The sequence below is a fragment of the Peromyscus maniculatus genome, chromosome 2 (assembly GCF_049852395.1).
Source record: "Peromyscus maniculatus bairdii isolate BWxNUB_F1_BW_parent chromosome 2, HU_Pman_BW_mat_3.1, whole genome shotgun sequence".
NCBI lineage: Eukaryota > Metazoa > Chordata > Mammalia > Rodentia > Cricetidae > Peromyscus > Peromyscus maniculatus.
The window spans coordinates 70,519,510-70,545,307 of NC_134853.1; the positions used below are offsets into that span (position 1 = coordinate 70,519,510).

A 25,798-nucleotide genomic window follows, 5' to 3' on the forward strand; every position below is an offset into this window, starting at 1 on the left:
TCTGCCATCACGGTGCCTGGCACATATAAAGTGGCCATTAGCATTGCCAATCTGTGACAGTCACACAGACCAATAGCTAACTTCATGTTGGGCACATACCTAGAATCCAGCCGCACATTTGAAAGGAGAACTCTGCCTCAAGCTTTCTTGGCGAATGCAGAACTTAGTTCCACGCTGGCGAGTGTTTGGCTCAGTGTCCTTTCTATCGAACTTTCCTTGCCTGCCAGACAAATGGTCTAAATCCCGGCCAACTGTCCTGACTTCCGAAAATGTGATCAGCAGAACAAAGAAACACTGCATGCTTTCCAAACATGTTTGCCTGGTCCTTATGACATAAAACGTAATTAAATCCAAACAGTATTAAACCTAATAACTACATTCACCACTTAAGACTGACTTTTGGAAGCCGGGCGTTGGTGGCGCACGCCTTTAATCCCAGCACTCGGGAGGCAGAGCCAGGCGGATCTCTGTGAGTTCGAGGCCAGCCTGGGCTACCAAGTGAGTTCCAGGAAAGGCGCAAAGCTACACAGAGAAACCCTGTCTCGAAAAACCAAAAAAAAAAAAAAAAAAAAAAGACTGACTTTTGGAAACACCAATCTGACACACGGAGTATCTCCACTGATGCTCAGGGGCTAGAGTTCAGGAAGTGTATACCAGTAGTTCTAAGGTATTGGTCATATATGTTATTTACATATCAGTATATTTAAATCAGGTACCTGTTGAGATCGTTTGACTGAATAGATGATAAAAATATTTCAAGCCACTCTGTTCTCTTTTTGTCAGATTACTCTCCCTCCCCATCCACTTATTTTGTCCAGGTGAAAAAAGTCTCCAATTCCATAGCACCAAAGGCACAAGCCACAAAAGAAAAAAATTAATTAGTATGTCAAAGTTTAAAACTCTGGCACCTCAAAGGACATTATCAAGAAGGTGAGTTCACGGGAACAAAAAGAGGCCCCTGGGTTAAGGTGCCAGGCTACGATTTCCTCAGTGCGACTCTGCGGATGAGAAAAGGTGAGGCTGGCAAAAGAGGGGCTGTATTTCAAGGACAGAAACCAAGCATAGTGACAGATGCCTGTAATCCCAGCACTTGGCAGGTAGAGAATCAGGACTTCAAGGTCCTCCTTGGTCACACAGTGTGTTCCAGACCAGCCTGGGCTACAGGAGACACTGTCTCCAACGGTAAAGAGAGTGTGGAGAAGAGCATCGGGAATGAAGAATGACGGCGTGACATCTAAAAAGCATGAGAAAACAGGAAGGCAGCAGAGGGAAGTAGGACACAGTCTGTAGCCCAACATCAGCTGTGGGGCATGGGTGGAGAGCCAAAGCCATAACCACATGGGAAGCCAGGCAGCCCCATGACAACGGACTGGCCACTCTAGACACAGAAGAAACCCCTAGTTTCAGAAAACCTTTCTTTCTTTCTTTCTTTTTTTTTTTTTAAGATTTATTTTATGTATGTAGTGCTCCATCTGCATGTACACCTGCATGCCAGAAGAGGGCATCAGATCCCATTATAGATGGCTGTGAGCTCCATGTGGTTGCTGGGAATTGAACTCAGGACCTCTGGAAGAGCTGCCAGTGCTCTTAACCTCTGAGCCATCTCTCCAGCCCCAGGAAGCCTTTCATCCAGCTAGGGATATGACAGTGATTCCTCCTGTGTGGCAAGATGGCATTGGAAAGGAAATGCACATTGTTTCTCCCCGTGCTTTGGAGTAATATGCCAGAGGCCATGTTCACAGCAGCACTGTTCCCAGTCACCAAAAGCTGGAAACTACCCAAATGTCCATCAACTTATGAATGGATAAACAAAGTATAGTATTACCAGACAGTGAACTTTTTCAGCCATGGAAAATAATGAAGCCCTGATCTATACTACAACATGGCTGAACCTTGAAAATGTTTCTCTTTAAGAGAAAGAAGACACTCACAAAAAGGCCATCGCATATGAGTGCATTTAGATGAAACCCACAGAATAAGCAAGCCCACCAAGATAGAAAGCATGTTAGGGTTACTGGGAGGAGAGGCTGCTTAGTAGCTATGGGGCGTCCTTCTGGGGGTGTTGAAACTTCTAGAACCAGACAGTGTTGAGGATTGCACAACTTCATGAATGTATTTTCTGGCCAGAGCAGGGAATCTGAACACCACAAATTTATAAACACCCTCCCCCACCACCACCACCACGGCTGCCGCCGCCGCCGCTGCTGCCACCACCACCACCACCTAGGTACCAAATCTCAGGTGCCAGCACCTGTTGATGACCTCCCTAGACTCTGCACGGTTCTGACTTGGTGGCTAAGGCATATTTCTAGGGAATGGGGTAACAGCGTTCCCCCTAAAATAACCTCTGAGAGTGATCGGTGCTTAGGATCCTCTCCCCAACAAAGCACTGGATCTGGCAGGATGCAGTGTGCAGCCTGGAGGCCTCGTGGGCCCCAGTGTTTTGAAAGTCTTGGACACTTGCTGCTCTCCCTCTCCAGGTGACTCCCTCTCCTTGGGCACAAGGACGTTTTGTGATAGAGTTTCACGGAATCGGGTCTGAACCGTGAGCTGGCGCCTCCACGGAGCCCAAAGCAGGCTCCCTCCTCAGAGAAAGGAGGAGGACGTGCCCTGATCTGTACATCCCACAGGCTGACAAAGGCTATGGGATTTGCCCAGAGCGAAGCGCGTGAGTCACCTCGGTGGGGGCACAAAAGGAAGAAAGACAAGGGTAACAAACCGGGAACCGTGTCCCTGCCTCTCCCCGTCCCGTCTCGGGGAGGCTGTGGCTGCCTCCACCTCCCACATCAGACCCCTCTCACCTCCCAGACCCACAGATCCTGCCTTAACGAGGAAGCTGCACAAAGGACAGGGCATTGAAAGCCCCCGTGGAACTGAAAGAGGGCAGGCGCTGGAGAAGGGAATCCAGGAAGGGGGACGAGAAAACTGGCAGGGCCTTGCCAGGACCTCTTCTCCACGTGCGTGACGGGGCTGTTTTTCCTCTGATTCCCTGAGGCTTTCCCCCTTAATGTGCTCACCTTCACCATCCGTGACATCCTTCACACTAGGAGAACACACCGTGGCATTGGTATATGACCTCATGTATAATACAGCACGCAGGAACTGCTTAGCAAACGGCCACTGGATTCAACCGATTTAATTTGATGGCGAATATGCCTAGTTGTGTATCTCTCTAGCGCCGAAACTCAAGTGCAGAGCTGAGCCTCGAGAACGTCTTGCTTCTACTTATATGCCAGTGGTGACAGGAGACACCCTACAATGGCTCTCCCACTGCTCCCTGGCTCTGTCTCTATTTTAATAATAACAACAATAATGGCCAACATTTACATGAAGCTGACCATACACAAGGGTTTTGGGTTGTTTTGAGGCAAGGTCTGCTGCGTATGTATGTGTGCTAAAGACTGGCCTCAAACTCACAGTCCTCCAACCTCAGCCCCCTGAGTGCACAGGTCATTTTAAGGCATTTAGAATTCACTAATTAGCACTTAGAATACACTAATTCACTAGTGGACTCTCTAGGCCCAGTTCATAAAGGAGAAAGTAACACACGGAGATGTCACGGAACTTCTGTAAAACCAAACCCTCAAGAGTGAGAGCTGGGTTCAAGTCTCTCCACGAGAACATGTCTTCCTGGCACCTGTTTCACTAGTTTATCTTGTCGGGGTCAGTGCGCAGTGGTAGGCCAGGAGCTCCCATGCGGCTAACAGAGTGCTTTAACGTAGAGACGCCTGCGTCAGTCTCAAGCCTGGACCAGAGGGACTGTTGCCTATCATAGACCAGGTAAGGATCATGGTCTAGGGTTCACCAGTTAACAGGCTTGACCTCCCGCCACATAGTGGAGTGTTAGGCTTTTGGGTCCCTGTTCTCTTCTTACCCCAACTGAGGATTTCCCTTCAATTACCTTTATAACACGGTGGCTGCAGCTTCAAACCACAGACCACTTGTAGTCACTGGCGAGAGCCTCCCCTAATAGTTAATCGTGCTGCCGAGTGCAATGCTTAGCAGATACATTTGCTTTTGCAGTTGTCATCATGCCTAGAAAGTGGCTGAGTGTCTCGGCCTCTGTCCCTACCGGGCCCACTGCTGCTGCCCTCATGCCGTCCTTGCTGACGTCCCTGGGTAACCTCTGACCTGGTGCCTCGGGCTGACGCCTCGTGATCCATCCTCTGCATGGGCTGGCTGCAGCACTGTCTACAACGTTGCCCAGGCCTCTGCTCAGACATCATTAATTGACTTCTCATCGTAGACTTTAAGTTCACATCTGGGCCCAGCAGTCTTTGGAGGACCTGCTCCCGTCAGCCCTCATCATGGACTTAATTCTTTAGCCAAGCTGACAGAAACGGCATTTTCTAGACCTGCCGTGCGCTACACTCTCTCTTCTCTACGCTTTGGGGTTTTTTTTTCTGGATATTTTGCCTGGATATTACTTCTTTGCTCATCTGAAACTTAGCCCTCACCCTCTGCCTCATCCTCCAACTACCCACACCCTCCTTCCACAACTCCTAAGCCTCTGAATGGTACAAGATGAAATCTGGCAGAATCCTTTGGCATCCAGGAACCAGAATTGGCCTAGAGTGGACGTTGTCAAACCTACTGTTGAGTGCCTTGCTGTCACCATGAGCCGCTGAGGACAGGACCCTGAGCACATACATAAATCCCTCATACGGGCAATGCCCCCAGCTCTGCTCAGACACAGTTCACATGCTCTCCAACTTGCCCCTTTAAAGCAAACAGTCTAATCATGTTCACTATGGTCACAGGTTGTACAAATGTCACCAGAATCCATTCTAGAACATTCTTGTCACCCTAGAAACAAACCCCACAGCCATTAATAGTCACTTCCCTCACCTCCAGCTCGAACCTCCATGGCCCTGAGCAAGCATCAGTCTCTTCTGTCCTCAAACTCGTATGCTCCCTATAAGCAGAGTCCTAGAACACATGGCCTTCCGTGTCTGGCATCCTTGACTTAGCATACAGCTTCAATCCATGTTAGCATAAAGGTTCATCAACATTGCACTTTGTATCAACGCTTTTCTTTATTGACAACATTCCATTATGTGGACATATGTTTTATTTATCCGTTCATCCACTGGTGGAACCCCTGCTGTGAGCATCCAGGTATCAGCATATGTGGTCTCTGGTGGATACAGACACAGGCATGGATTGCTGAAACATGTGAGGGCTCCATGTCTAACATTCTGAGGAACTGCTATGCTTACCAAAGCAACTGTAGAGAATACATATGGATGCTGTAGCAGTTCTAGAGGAGCCCCTGCGGAGGGGGAGAGCCATTGGTGTGGCCAGGGTGAAGAGGAAAGAGCTAAGTAACCCTTATCCACCAAGAAAATCCGGAAAGGCCAATCCGAAAGATTACTAGAGTGCCACATGGCCAAGGGGCTTCCTTGGGGCAGAGGCAGGGAGTCATTTTGCTCTCATTCATCTGGACGTTCATCTCACTTGAATGGGTACCAGGGATGCCGGACAGGAGGGACACTTTCATATTCTGTATTAGAAAGACACATCTGTACTCTTCGCGGTAGAGAAGTCTCTACACTTAACAATACTTTAGCATGTGCACACTTAGTGCTTATTTGCAGTTAAGCACTCTTCCTAGCAGCCCAGATGCCCCCGGAGAAGTTCAAAGTTGACATTGCCAGATAATAACTAAACTCAGTGTTTCAAGGGGTGTCAAGCCCAGACACCCATGGAACTAAGAAAGCATACATGGATACAAAGGACAATAATGAAAGAGTCACAGGCATTGCCTCCAAAGTGTGACTGTCCAGAGGGGCAAGACTGAGCTCTGGAATGACTGACAGCCTTTGTTCCCACCCCGCTTTCAATCCTTACAAAGCTTCCTGGGTGGAGATGAGAAGGAAGGCAGGTTTTTGTTTGCTTGCTTGCTTTTTAACTTGGTAATCTGGGGCCAGCGAGATGGCTCAGCAGGTAAAGGTGCCTGCTGCCGAGCCTGATGATCTGAATTCAACCCCTGGGACCCACCTGGCACATGCACACACACTCTCACCCATGCATGCACAAATAAACGAGTAAATATGATCAAATTTAAGATGCTAATCTGCTACCTTCAGGGATTATCTGCTCTCTGACTAAAGCTTGCTTTCCAGATTCAGCTGCTGTCTCTGCTCGGCCTTTGTGGCCACAGGCAGTGTGAGCTCCCAGATGCTGGTTATGTTATGGCCACGTTCATATCTGCCTCCAGAAGCCACAGTTCTCATATGTTAAAGACAGAAATGGCAACAGGGTGAGATTCCGATCCAAATGAACAAGAAGACCTCCAAGACGCCACTTGACTCCTCTGCGCGGAGCTGGGCTCAGGCTGGCAGAAAGCTGTGTTAGATTTTCTGTCACTGTGTCAGAAGCACCTGGTACAAACAATGTAAGGGGCTTGGAATTACTTCTTTGGCCCCCAGTGTCAAAAGTTGCAGTCCATCCCAGTACCACATATACTTCCAAAGGCACACTCCTGGTGACCTGCTTCCTCCAGCTAGGCCCTGCCCTATAAAGTTCCCTCCTGCTGGGGACGAAGTGTTGAATACATCCACCTGTCTGAGACATTTCAGACTCAACAGCAAGCAGCTTAGGAAGCTGGGCATTTATCTTTCAATTATTTGGAAGTTTTTCACTTCCTCAAACTTGTGTTTTATCTTTGTTTTCCTTTTTATGTATCCCAGACTGGCCTCAAGCTTAACATATAGCCAAGAATAGCCTCGAACTTCAGATCCTCCTACATCAACTTCCCAAGAATCAGGGACATGTACCACCATGTCTGGTTTGTGTGATGCTAGGAATCAAACCTAGGGCTTTGAGCATCTGTGGCAAGCATGCTACAAACGGCCACATGCCCAGCCCCTCCCTTTACAGTTTTTATTTATTTTGAACTGGGCACGATGACTAACACTGTAATCCCAGCACTTGGGAGGCTGAAGTGGGAGGATTGCCCTGAGTTCCAGGAGAGCCTGGGTGACAGTAAGACCCTGTGTGTTGTGGAATGACTAAATCAATTAACATCCATATGACCTGCATGCTTCTTCATGGTCAGAACACTAGACATCTACTATATACCCAGTGGGATTGCTGTATGACTGCATGATGTTGTAGTTGTTACAGCTTTATTTATTTTTATCTTCTTATTACTATTAGTGTGAGTGTGCATATGTGCGTGTGTGTGTGCGTGTGTGTGTGTGTGTGTGTGTGTGTGTGTGTGTGTGTGTGTGTGTGTTCATGCATGCACATGTGGAAGTCAGAGGACAACTTTGGGGACTTGGTTTTCCACCATAGGTTCTGGGGTTCAAACTCAGGTATCCAGGCTAGCATACCATGCATTTCTAACTGGCTGGGCCATCTCCCCACTTAATTTTTCATGAAATGTCCTCTCTTTCTTAAATTACATGGCTCCTGTCTCTTGAGTTCTCTCTGATGAATACCTGGTAAGAAAAATGGCTTTAGGTCTGTTGATTCTTTGTGTTTGCAGTGGTGGAACCAGAACCCAAGGCCTTGGGTGTGCTGGATGGGGCATCTCCACCAAACTACATCCCTACTCCCACTCAGACCCCTTTTAGGACATTTCCCTTTGAGGCAAGGCCTTGCGAGGTTGCTTAGACTGGCTTTGAACTTGCTACCCTCCTGCCCCACCCTCCCGAGCAGCTGGGATTACAGGTGTATGCCACCATGCCGGCTATTGTTTTTGTTTCATGAAAAGAAAAATAGCACATGCTCAAGGTGAAATGGTGCCTGCCAGTCATCTTCAGTTTAAGGGGACAATAAGGAGGCGGCAGGCAGCAGTGACAGGCTGGAGCAGGCCCACTGAGGCCACGGCCTGCACTTTGTTAAAGGGGAGCGAAAAAACGCAGGGTTATGTGTGAAACCTTCAGTCTCCAGTGGTTGACACCACAGGTAAGAAACGTGTGCTGTCTTGTTGTCCCTTCCCAGCATCTCCTCCGTGGTCCTCTCAGCCCTGCTCATCTAGCCCGGCACGTGGAGCTCAGGCTTAGGACACAGCTTTCTCTACCTGCAGACTGCTCAAGCTAACAGAAATAGACCCTTCACTTACATCAAGGGCAAGTTCCCTGTCATAAACCATCTCCCGACCCCTGACCTGCACTGCTCAGCAGTTGAGCCATTCATTAATTCACCCATTCATTCATTCGCCCATTGACCCCGAGGCTTACTGGCACAACATCTGCTGATTCCAGTAGGGATGGATGTGAGCTCCCCGGGGAGGAAGGAATATATCTTCTTTTCTCTGGTTATTTCTGGTGAACCCTTGCCTCCTACAGCCCGGAGCAGAGGGCACCCGGATGTAGTCCCTTCCCCCTGGGTGGGAACACACCACCTCCTTCTTTTCACTCTGGTTGAAAGTGGCCCAGAAAAGATGCTTCCTAGGGGACCTTGTGGCTTTCTTGGGCAGTGCCCCAGAGCCCTGGGCAGCGAGCACAGGCTGGGCTGGCCTTGTGTCCTGAACACATCTCTGTCACAGCAGCCGTCTCCCCGGGGATGACTAAGGGGCAATTGAGGCATTCATAGGCACTTAAAGAGAAAGTGCTGCAGGCACTAAGAGGCAGGGGGACATGGAATCCCATCCGTTGCTGAGCTTCAACCAAGCTCAGTTGGGCAGGTTATGTCTTCTCCACGAGCCTCAGTTTCTTCACCTATAAAACGGGGATGAAATTACCCACAGGCTTGTTCTTCAGCCTCAGAAATAACCGTGCATATTCAAGGTCCTGGCGGTAGGTGCAACGGTTGTTGTCACCCGTAGCCAGTAGAGGGCACCAAACTAAACAAAACGAGACCCATCAAGGGAACACATTCCTAGTGGCTGCAAAGTTATAAATTAAATTGTACTTTACACTGTGCTTGGGAGCCATCATCTAACAAAAGCAGACCGGGAGTAGTACAAACACACATCAAGGAGGAAAACGTCTGCACGTGGCTTCTTGTCCTGGACAGAATCGGGGGGCTATTTGACCTGGGCAATGACAATCTCCGTCTGACCCCCTTCCCTTCTTGGAGACCAAGATGGTGAGTGAGGCCAGGTACCTCTAGGAGACTTCCAACTGTCCATCACCAAGGATCTGGGAGAAATCAATGCCAGGCAGCATCCAGGTGCTGAGGTGGGGGGAGGGGAGGGCCCTCACCCAGGCTGCGCTGGGGATTTGGTCCTGGTCCAGGGAAGGGCACAAGGGCTCATCCCGAGCTCACATAAAGGTTCTCTCAGAGACCCGGGTGGCGGCGGCATGTTTTCCTGCAGGAGCACGATGCTCTCCCAAACCTTTTGTGCAGGTTGCCGCTGCAGCCACCGAGACCACCCAGCCTGACAAAGAAAGGAATTCTTGTGTGCAGTTGACAGCCCTCAGGTTGACAGCTCTGCTTTTGCCCGGGAGGCTGTCACTCGCAGAACAATGGCAGCGAGCAGGGTGGCTCTCACCTGAGACAGGCGCTGCCGCCAGCGCCAGCGGAGGGGGAAGCGCGGGTCCTCGCGCTGCCAGAGAACCCGCCCGGCTCCTGAGGCTGCGCAGGGCTGTGATGCTGTCTCACCGGGCTGATCAGAAAGCAGGGAGCTTGAGACCTTAATCCCCATTCGTAACACACATACACTATATGTGTGTATGTATATATGTATATGATGAATCATTGATATGAAAACATGAATTCCAAAAACATTGTTTTGGGTGAAAAGTCTTTCATATCCCATGAGGTCTTAACCTCATTTGATTTGATGCATAAATAAATGAATACATACCTCATAGTTTCCATTTCTGGGAGTTTCTAAAGCTGGCAAAATTAAGCTGGGGTACCAAAAACTCGGGTGACTGGCTGCTGCCTGATTAGCAGGGAAGGCTTGATTGCAAAGGGGTGTGGGAGGACTTTCTGGGGGGTTGAGCCGTGTCCTGATTGAGTGACAACCAAAGTGTACATATCCTTGTAAGACGAGCTCAACGTTCTCTTTAGATTCCCTCATTTTACACTGTGCAAATTTCACCTCATACCACTGATTTTTTTTTAAACTGAAATTGCAAACAAACTATGACTTTTCTTATTCTCAAAGGAATAGTGTGTTGGCTGGGGGTGTACCTCAGCCATAGAGGGGTTGTTTTCTAAAAAAAAAAAAAAATACCCTGGGTCCCAAGCCCTGAAAAGAAAAATCACAATAGAAGACAGCAGAAATACAGATGGTTTACAAAACAGGAAATGAAACGCAACCATGATCTTATCGCCTGGAGGTTTCCATGGCCAGCATTTTATATTAACATCACCACTACTTTATTCTCACAAAATAAATTGTTTTCTAATCTGATTTATTTGTTTATGCATCAAGTTGAGAGCATCTATACACAGGTAAGATCTCATGAGATACAAAAAAAAAAAAAAGTAAAAATTCTCCCTGTCTCTCCCGTTCTCTGAATCGGTCACTTTTACCGTGACTTATAGATTACCCTAAAGATGTTATACAGGAGGCATTATGCATCTGGATGTCATACAGAAGTATATCATGTATAGAGATGTGGTGCATGTGCTTCTGAGGCTCCCTTACAGGAAGAGCTGCGGGCATTCTGTCCACTCTCTCTGTATCTACGTCAACCTAATTCTGTAACCTGACAGCTTGTCTTCCCACGCCATTCAAATGCTTCTCCTGTGTCATTTTTACAGACTTTTGGCTGAAGCAGCGCAGAAGCGGCAATGTGCCAGGCTGAGTGAGTACACCCCCCAGCCCCCAGCCCCCAGCACGGTTGCACACTAGCTTGACTTTCACAGCCAGCGCCAACGGAGAGGAGACGAGAAAGAGCTATCAATCTGTCAATCCTGTCTGTGTCCGGGCCGGGTGAGGTTTCAAGTGCCTCAGAACCTGCTTTGGACGGCTCCTACTTATGGAATTTCCTCCCCTCAAAGTAATCCAGGCATAACTTCTAATTTCTGGGGTTTTTTCCTGTTATTGGAACATTATACAGTGGACTGTACAACAGTTGTGGGTTTTAAAGTTTATTTTATTAGTATTGTGCCTATGTGAGTACATGCATGCGTGCGTGCGTGCGTGCGTGTGTGTGCGCGTGTGTGAGTGTGTGTGTGTGTGTGTGTGTACTAGCCATGGCATGCATGTGGAGGACAAAAGGCAATTTTTGTGGTGTCCGTTCTCTGCTTCCACCTTTCAGTGGGTTCCAGGGTTGACTTCAGCTCATCCGGCTCTCTGAGCTTGCACCTCTGGCTGGGCCCTCCTTTTGTGTTTATCTTTTCATTCAGCAGTAGATGAATGAAATTCTTTCAGGTTACATATAGCAACTTATTTATATATAATAACGTATTTACTCTTGTTGCCATATATGGCAAACCTCTGTATAAATACATCACAATTTCTTTATTGATTCTGCTGTTGATGGACATGTGGGCTCTTTTCCAGATTTGGGCCATTTTAGCTGGCGTAAGCATTTCTTCAGTGTCTTCTGGTGAATGCACATGTTATGTTAACCACGTGCTTAGGAATACAATTGCTAAGTTACAGCCAATGCGTATGTTTAGGTTTGGCAGTAAAAGCCAACGATCTCCAATAACTGGCTCTCCTAATTTACCTTTTACCTCCAGCGTATTAGTTCCAATTGCTCTGCATTCTGAACTACCACATCTATTTTAGTAGCACATCATTGCATGGTGAGGAAGCCATGGTTTGAACCACATTCCTGTAGGCAGGAGTTCTTTGCCATCGACATCTGGTATTTTCATAAGCCTGAGTACCTGTCTCAGAATATGACACAGTTAAGTCAAGCTTTACCATTAATGTTAGCTAACACCATCTAGAGAGTCTATTAACCCTCAAAATGAGCATAGACATAAAAGCACAGGGCTGAGGGTGTGGGAGTGTGGCTCAGCAATGGAGTACTCCCCTGACATGCACCAGGCTGGGTTCAGTCCCAAAACTTTGCCCCAGAAGACCTGTATTAGCCTTTTGTGTTGTTTCTTCTGAAGATACATTCTTGACTTTTGCCAATTGTTGTAATAGCTTATTATTTATTTACTTTCATGATAAGAGGGGTTGAAACCGAGGTCTCATATACACTGTGCAAACACTCTATCACTGAGCCATATACCCAGTCCTTTCTGTATGTTTTATTTTGAAACAGGGTCTCACTAAGTTGCTCAGGCTGACTTTGAACTTGCAATCATTCTGCCCCAGCCTCCCCAGTAGCTGTGATTATAGGCTTGAGCATTAAGCCTGGCTTATTTTTTTTATTATTTATTTATTTTATAATTTTTTAAACAATTTATTTATTTTATGTACTTTGGTGTTTTAAGTACCCTGGAACTGGAGTTACAGACAGTTGTGAGGGGCCATGTGGGTGCTGGGAATTGAACCTGGGTCCTCTGGAAGAACAGCCAGCGCTCTTAACTGCTGAGCCATCTCTCCAGCCCCCTTATTTTTTATAAGAACTCTTCATGTGAACATTAGCTTTCTGATTTTTTTTTTTAATACATTCGTCATGTTGTGGGTTTTTAGGATGAGCGGATGCTATGTTTGGTGAGATGGCAAAGGCTGGTTATCCCAGGGATAAGGGGGACCATTTTGTCCTATGTTCTATGAGGTTAGCCCAGACTTGGGGCTCACCAGCCCAATTTTGGAGATAAAGAAACAGAGTCCCCAAAGGGCAAGAGCTGAACGAGCTCCCAGAATGGGAAACTCACAGAGTGGGAATGTGTAAGAGCCATTACAGTCCTCTTCCGCCCCCACAGCAACAACCCCCCCCCCCACAGCAACAGCTCCCCTCCCCCCAACAGCAACAGCCCCCCCCCCAGCAACACCCCCCAACCCACACACACACAAGGCCTCCAAATCCCTTGCTCCCCAGGGAGATGGAGTCAAAGGTCCAAGGTGTGTACACAGACAGCCCTTAAAAGGAATGTGGTTTTTGTGGCTTGGGATCCCCCCCCCTTTCCTGAGCACGCTTCGCATGCCAGCAAAGGGTGTGCGTATGGGAGTGGGGGGTACAAGGGGGAGTTACAGGGTTTCATGTCATTCCTAAGCCACCTTATAAAGGAGAGCCAAGCCTAGAACCTTCCATGAAGCTCAAAAGTCCTTTCTGGTCTTTTGGTGCCTCGGTTCCCGCAAGGGAAAGGCTCATGAGACACAGCCCAGAGGTGGGAGCTGGGCTTGGGTTCTGTGAAACGTGACTGGTTGAAATGGTTTACCGGGCTCTGTGCATATGCTTCAGAGTCATCACATACCCCTTGTTACAACAGATAGACACACTCTTGGCTTCACAGCCGTGACACGGAAAATCGAAAACATGGGGAATGTCTCTGCATGCCTGTGACTCTGGGCACCCTACACGAGTCTCCTTTATGGGGTGAAGGTTTTTCTGCTAAATGCTTCAAGCCGAGGCTACAAATTGCACACCACTCTTAGAGACTGACCATGACAAGTCATTTATCTGAGGCTCCACAAAGTTACAAGGATGGGCCGGTTGAGTGCTTTTTAGAGTTTACCGGGTGCATCTGACCATTGACCCTTTTCTCAGGTGACGTTCACGACTTCTTAGAGACAACCTTCCCTTGGAACTTACTTTGGGGCAGTGCCACTGTAGAACATGCGTTTATGTCCAAGCTAACTGTGGTGGCTTACATCTGTAATGCCCGTACTGGGAGGCTGGGGCCTGAAAACTGGTGTGAGTTTGAATCTAGCTGAGGCTACACAGAGTTCCAGCTGGCCTGGCCTACAGAGTGAGAGTCTATCTCGGGGTAGGGAGATTGAAATGCATTTTTTATATAATACACACTTACTAGTGACATCTGCAATATTTTAAATCATTAACACATTCTTCAAGATGTATTTTGATTTTATGTGTTTTGTCTGTATGTCTGTGCATCACATGCATGCAGTGCCTTCAAAGGCCAAAAGGGGGCGTCAGAGCCTCTGGAACTAGAGTTACAGATGGTTGTACCCAACCGTGTTGGGAACCAAACCTGGGTCAGAGCAGCCAGTGCTCTTAACTGATGAGCCCTCCCTCCAGGCCCTGGGTTGTGTTGTTAAATCATGAAATAGGTTGTGAGGTGTCTTTATTGTGTAAGAAAACTTTTGTTAATATATTTTCACTGTAATGCACTCTTGAATGGCTCAGGCTTGGAATCTTTATGAACACATCTTAATTTTTATTATTATCCTTATATGTGTTGTTATTATTATCTTTATAATCTATTTTTCAACTTCTTGATATTATCTTTATTGACTTTTATAACATTGTCAAATGCAATACATAAGTGGATTTTCCCATTGGACCATTAAAATCTTTCAAATTGGAATCTTTCAGTATGAGCCCTCTCAAGTTTTCAGAAAAATGTAGAAAAGCAGAAAACTCTATTATCTATTCCCCCCACAAAAAACCACTACAACTATTTTCATCAGTCTTTCTTTATGTGTATACAGCTTTTACATAGTTAGAATCTTACTTTGTAATGTTATATATTTGCTGATTCAACATTACAGCAGCAGCATTTTACATTAGTTTTTGTATGTGATGATTGTGTAAGCCAAGAAAACAATTTTTAAAAGATTTACTTCTTTCTTATGTTATGTGTAGGTGTGTGCCTAGTGTGTGTGCACCATGTGCATGCAAGTACCCAAGGAGGCCAGAAGGGGGCGTCAGATACCCTAGAACTGGAATTAGAGGTGGTTGTGAGATGTCTGATGTGGGTCCTCTGTAAGAGCAGTAAGTGCCTGCTCACTGGGGAGCCAACTCTGTAGCTGCTAAAGGGAGCAGGGAATAACTTCAGATGGGAGGCCACCTTCCGAGAGGTGCCAATAACACCACGTGTCTGAGATGCAGGAGGAGTAGTCATGAAGTCCCGCATGGACGGCACAGGCACACAGGCTGTTCTAGGATGACCCTAAGTGTCCACGAGGTAGGAGCTTGCGCCCAGTGCAGGCCTGTTCCCAGCTTAAATCCACTTGGGTCCTGATTAAGCTCCTCTTACGAGGGCACTGTGATGTCTCTGGGAATCACTGTAAGTCGAAGAGCCAAGGTTAGGAGGAATGGGGAATTTCAATCTCCACAAAACAGAGAAAATCTATACGAGTGGTGCCATCACCAAGTCTTGCTTTTCCTTTTCTCCCAGTTGGTCATAACATAAGCAGTTGACGTTGAGCTTGTGGCCGAAACACTTGTTGTCTGGGCTGGAGAGATGGCGCAGCAGCTGGGGTGCCTGATGCTCTTACAGAGCACACCTGTGCTGGGCAGCTGACCGCTACTTCTCCCTCCAGCTCTGTGGGGATCAGATGTGCTCTTCTGGTCTGGGTACTGAATTTGTGTGCACATACCCACAACAGACACATAATTAAAAATTAAAAAAAAAAAAAACACAAAAAAACACAAACTAAAAAAACCTGGTCTTCAGTGGTCCTGATGAGAACCTGTAGAGATGTGGTAGCTGAGACCCAGGGGGCTTCTGTGATTGGACAAGGTCCATTTCAGCTGGCAAGTGACAGCTTTGGAGCCCGATCCCTGTCTGGGGTCTGGGTCTCTGGCTTTGCCCCCCTCCCAGACACGCACACAGGGTTAAAGTGCAGCTCTCCTGGGCTGCATGGAGTCAGAAGGCACTCGAATGCAGCAGAATGGATGGGCTTATTACAAAATCCTCCTAATTCCTCAGTCAACCGCTCAGAGCCCATGAGAGGCCTCGTAGCTGGTTTTCAGCCTCAGCCGGCAGGTGCTGAGTGTTCAGAGGGAAAAGCACGCAGGCCTGGGAGGTGGCTTTGGCTTTCATAATGGCCACAGGTGTTCTGGTCTGTCTTTGGGCTTCACCCCTTTCACACTTTGCCAGACGACAAAGACCTGATGACGACAGCTGATTCGCCTTTCTGAGGCTCTACAAGACAAGAGGGATTTGCTGCGGGAGGCGACGTGCATTTTCTTGTCTGTCTTTCCCTTGGGAAAGTAGAACTCTCAAAGACAGCGATGATTCTGACGGGTGGTTCAGGCTTACATCTGGGGAGGAGAGATTTAAAAAAAAAAAAAAAAAAGCTAGAGTGAAATTAAAAATGCATTCTAACCAAGACTATCTGAGATTCGGGCAGAAATTTGTTAGCAGCTGGAGACTGGTAAGGAAGAAACCTTTTCTATTATCTTCTTTAAAGACAAACACATCTCACCCTGAAAAGCATGTCCTTTGCCATTTAACATCATTACAGATGAATATGTCCCCAAGTGGGGGGCTAATGGAGCCTGTCACAGGTCTTTGCTTCCTCTCAGCCCTTAGAGTTTCCTGAAAGACAGCCTCAGGTTCCTCATCTAAAAGACGACCTCATCTAAGCACGTGACGATCACTGAAGAATTTTCTAGCATAGTCACTGTTATGGAAGCATCAGTCAAACTTGATGCCTCACAGCAGGCCTCACCTCGGCTCTTATGGTACACAAGGTGCACATTTCCACGCCCGAGGCCATCAAGAGGCTGGGCCCACGCGCCTACTCCTCGCACATAGTGCCTCCTCTGTAGATGAGTAGAAGGCCAGCTTTGCTTGGCCTTGAAGGGCCAGAAGGATGTCAACGGGTAGAGGCAGGGATGCAAGCAACCTGAGGCCACAGAAGAGTAGGAGTCGTGTCAGGGGTACAGGTGACTGACGGCTGGAACAGGCCCTCTCATCTTTCACACCGATGACACTGTGGTTGACATGTCCCGTGAGGGTTCTTCTCAGCTCAGGCCTTTCACCGTGGACTCCGTCAGCTGGATCTTTGCTGCAGTGCCTAGGAGAGATGTGCATCCTTGCCCTTCAAGCTCATTTCTATCTGCTGGTGGTATCTTGTCTAAGTGCTGTGGGACCCGTATTTACACCGCATCAATAAAGCAGCCTTTCAAACCACTGCCAGAGAGCACCTGAGCATTATGGGTGGGGAGTGGGGGTGGGGGCAAGGGATCAGCACATGTCCCTGGGCTGTCAATTCAGGACCCATGGCCCTTTCCCACAGTGAACCTTTGACAGGTGCACATTTTGTCTGGAGTATGAACATGTATGGAGGAATTGAGGAGTTTACGGCATTCAGACTCACTCAGAAACTCCAAGATTCTTCTTCTCAGTGAGCCTCAGCTGCAAAATTGTAAAATGGGGGTCACACTATTTTTCTTACCTGCTCAGCATTCTCCAGGAGGTGGTCAGGGAAGAACCAGGGACCAGCTCCCAAGCTCTGACCCATACTTCACACATGAGGAAAGTTGTGGCCGAGAAGGTGGGCTGCAGGCCCAGGAGTCCCTGGCAATCGGAGGCTGCTCTGGAGCAGGGGGTCTGCCTTCGGAAGAGAAGGCCCACCAGGCTAGTGAGACAGGTGTGACGGACCAGAACATGCTGTGGAAATCCCACATCTTAAACGGCACTAGGCTTTAATCTACCTGACAGCCTCATTTTTAAAATTGTATCCAGAAGGGACGACGTCTTAAGGCTCTGTTTCTCAGCCTTTAAAAGGAGGACTGGAGTGTTTGAATTATCCCTGGTGGCCTCTGGTCCTAATCTCCTGGCCACCAGCTGCTGTGACAGCAGTGACTTTGCCCACCCCTGTGCCTCTTAATCAGGAATGCAGGGAATTAGTGAGTGCGTAAGGCCACTTGACCTTCTTCAGGGTGACATGGCGATGGGGACGCGCTGGGGGGTTCCCTTTATTGGCAAATGATTCTTACCTGGGTTGGGTAAACATTCTTTAAGCTACACATCACTCTCAAATGTTTGTCTCCCTGGCTTCATTCTTGCCAGGTTGTGGAAAACTAGAAGGCAGCTCAGGAGGCTTCCCACCCACGTTTGCTATGATCTGGAATGAAAAGCCTTTTTCTTCTTTGTCCTATCACAAAAACCAAGACAACAGAATACGCTTTGAACGGCTGAAAGAAAGCCCAAAGCCTTACTCTAAGATGCGTAAAGCTACCTGACCCCCTCCGGCCCTTCTCTCACACCTAGAGAAGCAAAGGGGGCAAATCATTTTTAAAAGAATCATTAAACACAATAAAGCTGAGGCTCAGGAAGCAAAGCACTCGCCATGAAAGCCTAAAGACCTGAGTCCAAAACTCCGGAGTCCAAGTGTGGCTCAGTGTGGCAGCCTGAGCAGCTGTCTTCCTAACTCCTTCAGGGAAATGGGGGCAGAGACAGGAGAGGAGGAGAGCAGGCAGGCTGGAGGGCCAGCTAGCCTGGTGCACGGTCCACCTAACAAGAGCCTGCCTCAAACAAGGTGGAGGGCTGAGACCAATAGCCAAGGCTATCCCCTCTCTTCCTCTGCACACACACTGTAGTACACACGTGCCTGCATGCATACACACAAGCACACACACACATCAAATATATGATTGTGTGTGTGTGTGTGTGTGTGTGTGTGTGTGTGTGTGTGTGTGTGTGGTTTTTTGAGACAGGGTTTCTCTGTGTAACAGTCCTGGCTGTCCTGGAACTCACTTTGCAGACCAGGCTGGGTTCCAACTCACTGAGATCTGCCTGCCTCTGCTTCCTAAGTGCTGGGATTAAAGGCGTGCACTACCACATCTGGCCAAATATATGATTTTTTAAAAATTAAAATAAAATAAAAATAATGAAACTCGGTCAAGCTAAAGGAATCAAACAGCTCTCACCCCGCACCGGTGAGGTGGTGGAGGCTGAAACGCTAACTTCAGAGAGGTCTCCCGGGTGCTCAGATGCTCCCAGATGTGGCTGTGTGTACTGTTCTTCCAGTGTGCTCAGTCCGGGTGACAGCGTGCCAAACGGACATCAGTCCAGGCCAGTAGCTAACCGCGTCCACGCAGTAGCTAAGTCAGCCTGACTTGGTTGCAGCCGAAGTCCCTGGCTGCTCCCCACCAAATGATAACAGCCGAGGCTTACAAGGATGTCAGTGCCACAGGTGTTGGAATACAGGCTCCAGACAGGAGTCTTGATCCGTGAGAAAATTCCTGCCTCCTCCCTTCTAGTTCTTGCAGTAACAGTCACTGAGAAACTGTTCTCCTTGGAGTGTGGGATGAAGTTTTACTGCCTTCTCTTTCTTTCTGCTGTTTTGGGTTGGGTTTGGGTTCTGGGCCAGGCTCGAACTCTGTAGGTAACTCAGGCTGGCTTCAAACTCTGTGGGTAGCCCAGGCTAACCTCAAAAGCACACTGTTCCTGCTTCGACCTCAGTTGAGTGCCCTGTGTCCTGGAGTGCTGTGTGTCCTGGAGTGCCATGTGTCCTGGAACCAGCACATGGCTTCTGAAGTACTCTGTAAGAGAAGAAGAAATGCATTGACTTCGTTCCAATCAAGGTACAGCACAGTCAGTATTAAGATGACAAGGATGACTCCAGGCGATGGTGGCGAATGTCTTTAATCCCAGCACTCAGGAGGCAGAGGCAGGCGGATCTCTGTGAGTTTGAGGCCAACCTGGTCTACAGAGTGAGATCCAGGATGATCTCCAAAGCTACACAGAGATAACCTGTCTCAAAAAGGAAGGAAGAAGGAAGGAAGGAAGGAAGGAAGGAAGGAAGGAAGGAAGGAAGGAAGGAAGGAAGGAAAGAAGGGAAAGGAAAAAAAGACACGAATGACATTGAATAGAAACCAGTAGCTCTGATTGGAAGGAAATAAAGAAAGCTTCATGGAGAAGACAGAGCTGGGTCAGGAAGGTTCTGAGGAGTGGAGAACCAGTAAGACACTTTCATTTGGAGAAACATGTAAGTATAAGCATTGAGGAACAGAGCAGAAGGGAGAAGAAAACACTTAGCTGCGTCATACCCTGCGGACCTAGGGTACCAGGCTTGGAAGGTGGTCTTCATTGTGTAAGTGTTGAGATCCTTGAAAGTATCTTAGCAGAGAGTGATGTCATCGGAGAAAATGGCATCATCAGAGGGAATGATGTCATCAGGGAGAGGGGAGCCCTTAGAGTTGTGTGACATTGTTAGAGAGGAGAGACATAATGACAGGACTTTTAGGAAAAGACCTGACGGGTTTGGGGACAATAGACCAGAGCTAGGATTGGGGGTGCTCAGGCTTGTAGGCGGTAGAGGAATTGGAGGGGAGGTGAAGCAAGGGGCAGAAGGGAGAACTCATCTCTCCCCAAGTGGGCCTTAGCTGTGACTCTGCAGAGCTGGCCACGGGACAGCACTGTTAGACCAACCAGAAGGCATCACAGCTCCCAAGGCCAGCGGGCACTCAGGGACTGTCTGAGTCTGAGACTCTTTGTAAAACAAGGGGTGGGTGGCAGTAGTCAGTTAAAGGGTTTTGAGAGACAAAATGAAAAAGCACATACAAAGCACTTAGCACAGCACTGGGCCAGGACAGGTGTGCAGCCATTTGAGCAGAGAGGGACAGCCAGAAAGGTCCCTCACCTGAGTCCTGGGGAGTGAGCTGCCCCTGTCTGGCTCCAGAAAGCGAGCCAGTCCTCAGGCAGCATTTCTGTGTGTGCAGCCACCGCCCTGGGTCTGGGCCACCACTCTGCAGCCTCCTGGACTATTTGCCTGTCCTAGCTGATTGATGGGATCAAAGGGCACACCCTTGATCACCAAGAAACACTCACTTCCTCCAACAGGAAAGGGTCCTCCTGTCCTGGGTGCGGTTCTTCCCTTCCAGCAGCATTGACACTCTTCTAGCTTACCCGCTTGCTCTTTCTCTCCTCCCTTCCTTTTTCCCTCTTTCTTTCTTCCCCTCCTTCTTCCTCTCATTCGTTTGCTTATTTATTTATTTATTTATTTATTTATTTATTTATTTATTTATTTATTTATTTATTTATTTATTTATGTGAGTGTATTGCCCGTGTCTGTGTGTGCCTGGTGCCCATGGATGCCAGAAGAGGGCATCAGATCTCACGGAATGGAGGTACAGACAGTTGTGAGATGTCATGTGGGTGCTGGGAATTGAACCCGGGTTCTCTGAGCCATCTCTCCAGGCTTTCTCTTCGAGGCTGCACCCAGCCTGCTGAGCTTGTAGCCATGGCTGTGCCTGTTTCTGGGACACAGGGGCACGGCCGAGGCTGCCCCCACTTTTCCCAACCTGGGCCAGGGAAATGCCAGTTTCTTCTGGACTTAAACAGCCAGCTACCCAGTTGTCCCTATGGTGAAATGTGGGCATAAGGTTGCACATAGCATCCTCTGATGATATCAAACATGTACAATAGTTAGCTTTTTATCTGGAAATAATTTTAGGCTTATAGAAAGGGCTAGAACATGGACTTCTTTGTAGACTCTGCTTAGATTCACCAATTCCTAACCTTTGACCTTTCCTCTTCATTTTTCTCTATACTACACCAAAACCACTTGAGCAGTGAACATCCAAGGAGAAGCTATAACATCTGGCCTCCCAGTGTCTTTCACACACACGCGCGCGCGCGCACACACATACCCCAACACACATACACACACCTGCATGATATAAATACAATATAGAGGTCAACATCAAGGGAAGCAACCACTGGGGCCCATAAGATGTCTCAGGGGTAAAGGGGCTTGCCTTGTGACCTGAGCTTGATGCCTGGGACCCACATCTGGAAGGAAGGAACTGCTCCACATGTGCATTGCGGCAGCATGCCCCTGCCATAGATAAATAAGTCTAATTTTAAAATTCAAAAAGTAGTAGCAACAGAAAAAACAATTCTAATCAACCCACTGTGCATATTTCAAATGTTACATGCTTCCTAACAACATCGTTTCTAGCCACTTGCCCTCAGTCCACAAATCTAGAATCAAAAATTGTACTCTGTTGTGTCATGTTTTACTCCCCTTTAATCTAAAGCAATTCTTTCAGACGTTCATCTTTCTTCGGCATTGACATTTTTAGACAATGCAGGTCATTTTTAGGAAAAGACGATTTGACACAAGGTCTTACTATACAGCCCAGGCTGACCTAGAACTCATGCATGCTGGGATTACAGACCTGAGGCACCTCTCCTGGCCTCTGTCATCTCCTTATCCATTAGATTCAGGTTTTACATTCCTAAGTCAGCACGTTAGTGAGGCTGTGTCCTCCAGGACATACTAATGTCCATCCCTAGGGACATGGTGCCCATCCAGCATCAGTGAGATCCAGCCTCAGCACTGCCCAGCTATCTCTTTTTCCATCACAAGTAATCTGTGGACAGACACTCTCAGGTCATATGAGCGTCCTGCCAAGCTCATCTTGTAAAAGACAAACATGAAAGAAAACAGGCCTTGCAGATCAGTGAGGGTGGCTGTGTGCCGGCAGTTAGGAGAATCAATGAAGAGTAATTACTCTGGGTTTACAGCCCAGGAACAAATAGCCAAGCAGATTAATGAAAGAAATGGCTAGCAGACTAAAAGCTAGCCTTGAAACTATGAGGAAAAATATGTATTGCTTTTTCTTCTGTATACCCCCAAATTTAATGTACCAAGAATATATTTTTATAATGGTGAAAATTACTTAAAACAGGTTTCCTTTAAAAAAAAAAAGTTTTATTTTTTGCGTGAGTGCTATCTGCATGTACACCTTTATGCCAGAAGAGGGCGTCAGATCCCACTAGAGATGGCTGTGAGCCACCATGTGGTTGTTGGGAATTTTTTTTTAATCTGGCTCATTTTTAATTTTTAATTCAATTTTGATTTTAATTAACACATAAACATAACATAATACATATTAATGAGGTAGCATAAATGTATTATGTACATATACATTGTATCATGTTCAAATTAGGCTAAACATATTTACCTCCACAAATATTTCTGGTTTATTTTTTTCTAATATAACTCTTTATTCTCTATGTAATTTATTTTATTCTTCTCTCTGACTGCAGCTTCCCCTCGCTTAAATCCTCCCAGTTCCCCCATCAGCTCCCCTCTCCTCCAGATCCATTCCTCCTCTGTTGCCCTTCAGAAAAGAGCAGGCTTCCCAAGGAACAGGTGTAACAAGTTACAGTAAGACCAGGCACAAACCCTCCTAACAGGGCTGGGCAAGGCTACTCAGAAGGAGGGAGGGGTCCCAGTGGGTGCTGGGAATTGAACTCAGGACCTCTGTAAGATCAGCCAGCGCTCTTAACCGCTGAGCTGTCTCTCCAGCCCCAGGTTTTGTTTTTAACAGAATAGTGGAGTGGCTGGTCTCTGTGCTCCTCTAAGAAGGGTCTAATACTCTCTTCCTGAACTGATGGGGCAACAAAGCTCAAAAGAAGCCACGTGTGTGGAAATGGTTTAACTTTACAAGCAAAGGTAAATGATTTCTGTTGTTGTTGTTGTTATTATTATTGTTATTATTATTAAAATGCCTGATTATTTTGCTTTTTTGTGTAGGGTGACATGCTTGTAGGTGGGTATGCCTGTGCCATGATGTGTGTTTGTGTGAAGGTCAGAGGGCAATTTGCAGACGTGGGTTCTCTCCTTCCACCATGTGGGTCCCAGGGATTAAACTCAAGTCATTGGGTTTGGTGGCAAGCATCTTTACCCACTGAACCATCCATAAGTGATTTTCTCCTGAAAACACGGCTGTTTCATGTTCGATTGGGGTAGTCCAGGCTGGCCTCAAACTCTATATGTAGCTGAGAATGACCTTGAACTTCTGATCCTCCTGCCTCCACCTCCTGAGTACTGGGATTACAGGTGTGTACCACCACACCCAGCTAGGGTTTATTTTTTTAAGCGAGTGGCCAGTTGGGATAGCTTGTGAGTCTGAGCAGAGATGTCCCCAGGGGTCTGAGCAAGCTCATATGGAGGTCCGTCTTAAGGTGCCACTCCACAGCTGCATGTTGAGTCCAGGTCCCTAAGGGTCCCTAGGGAGAAGAAGTCTTGTAAAAGTGGCGCATTTGGCAGTGATCCCGGGAACCTGGAGGTGGCTGAGCAGGATGGGAAGGTAAGGAGGCCCTTGGCATTACCTTAGCAAACTGTTCGGCCACCCAGGAGCAGCTGTGGGCAAGTCCCCCCTGGGAGCCCTGAGGAGTCACATTCTTAGGTTGTCCATGTCAGGAGCAAGGAGGCTAGTCAGTCACTGGAGGGGCCGGAGGAACCTTCCAGGTTCTTCAGTACCCTGTGTCCCAGCGGTCCTGAGCTCTGTCCTCTGACAAGGCAGGTATGGCTGCACACAAGCCCCCAAGTGCTAAGGAATCTGAAGGGGACATGGACAAACAGTGAGTCCGCCCAAAGAAGGAAGGGGCTGATTCCTGAGGCTGGAGTAAAGCGAGACCCGGGGTCGACATAGAACAGGTACCACAGCAAGCCCCATGGAGACTGTGCTAATGGGCGGTCCAGTGACCCACCCAGGGCCACACTAGTGGCAGAGTCAGTTTTCCAGCGCTGGTCTGTCTGACTCAAACCCACACTCCCTTCACAGTGCTATTGTACTACGTGGGACTAGCTGCCTCGTCCGTGAAGGGCCACCCATGGAGAATCCTTCAAGCACCATAGCATCCTACGAAGCCCATCTGCCCTCAGAAATCTCAGAGGCCTTTGGGTGTCATCGGAATGGCAATAATGGTGCCTTCCTCTTGAATTTGCCCGTACCAAGGCACCCGATAGACTGAACCATGACCTTATGAACTCCAGTGAGAAACGCCTCTGTCTCAGATGCAGGGTGGCCCAACTGCTGCCTACAAAGGCAGTATGAATGATCCGAGGAGAGTGCCTTAGATAAACAGGTACATCCCAAACAAAAGGCCTTGTGAGCTCATCTGCTCCTTAATTGTTCTTCAAGGAAATTTCCCCACATCCTGAATCTTGAACATGAGCAAACATGTGAGGGAGCTGAACACGGGAGCCCGAGTCACGCAGACCTCACCTGCAGCTCAGCAGCCGTGTCCCGAGCCCAGGCAACGGCTGCTCCGGGCTGGCTGTGGGCTTTGGGTGAGACCCAGAGTTTTTTAACGTCTATACATCCTCACCAGTGAAACCGTCAACCATGCCTGTCCCACAGTGGCTGTGGGGGTTAACAATGTGTCTAAAGGGCATGGCACAAGGTCAAGTTTGATGTACATGTAACTGTAGTGTCGTCATCCACACTGGTACGTGATTTTAATGAAACCAAATGTGGTTGTCCTTGTTTCTTGATCCAACATCTTGAGCCATTCCAAGTTCAGCCAAGAGCTGAATGGTATAAGGCCTTTGGGAATCTGTGCACCATGCTATGAATCCACATATCCCCCTTACAATGAAGCCCAATGTGTGTGTTTGTGTGTGTGTGTGTGTGTGTGTGTGTGTGTGTGTGTGTTGGGGGGGTCAATGTAGGGGTGGGGTATAGGGGTCTGTGGGGTATGTGAGGGTGTGGGGTTGGATATTGGGGGGTTGGAGAGTGGGGGGGTGTCTAGGCCATCTAACAAGCATAGTGATAGTTTCTGTCTTCTGAGTAGAAACAAATGAAGGCTCAGAAGCTGGTCCGCTGACCTCAGCAAAGAGAAGTATTTAACAAGCTGACAGAAAATGCTCCCCAAAGAGTAAACATGGCAGCTGTCCTCACTCAAAGCCATAGTGCAAGGCCAAAGGCCTTTGCATTCCAGGGGCTCCTGGGCTGAAAGCGACTCATGGCCTTACTCTCTGCTTAAGAGGACATGCAGGAGAGAAATTTGATAGCAAAATGTCCAACAGCATTAGTCACTGAGACAGAAGCCATAAAATCACAAGAAAGCCCATGCTGTTTAAATGAGTGCATAATTTCTGAACTAAAAAGGCTATTGGCGGTGACATGGCATTGGTGAGCCAAAGGAAAGATACAGCGAATTTGAGTTAGTCAGAGTAGAAACCATCTATATTATAAAAATAAAAAAGCTAGGGGAATGTAGAAAATTTCTTCTGGTATATTCCACGAGAAGCCAAGAGACACATATAGGGCAGATGTAAGAGCCTACATTCACATGCCTAAGAAAAAGAGACCAGTGGGAACAT

At 47.8% G+C, this 25,798-nt stretch overlaps 1 long non-coding RNA gene across 1 annotated transcript; it reads left to right on the top strand.

Annotated features, from left to right (window-relative positions):
- The first annotated feature begins 578 nt into the window (after nucleotides 1–578).
- Nucleotides 579–10,983, top strand: LOC143271843 (uncharacterized). The gene is made up of 2 exons (XR_013049091.1): nucleotides 579–9,039; nucleotides 10,669–10,983. It is a non-coding gene; the product is annotated as an uncharacterized LOC143271843 (long non-coding RNA).
- Nucleotides 10,984–25,798: the final 14,815 nt, after the last annotated feature.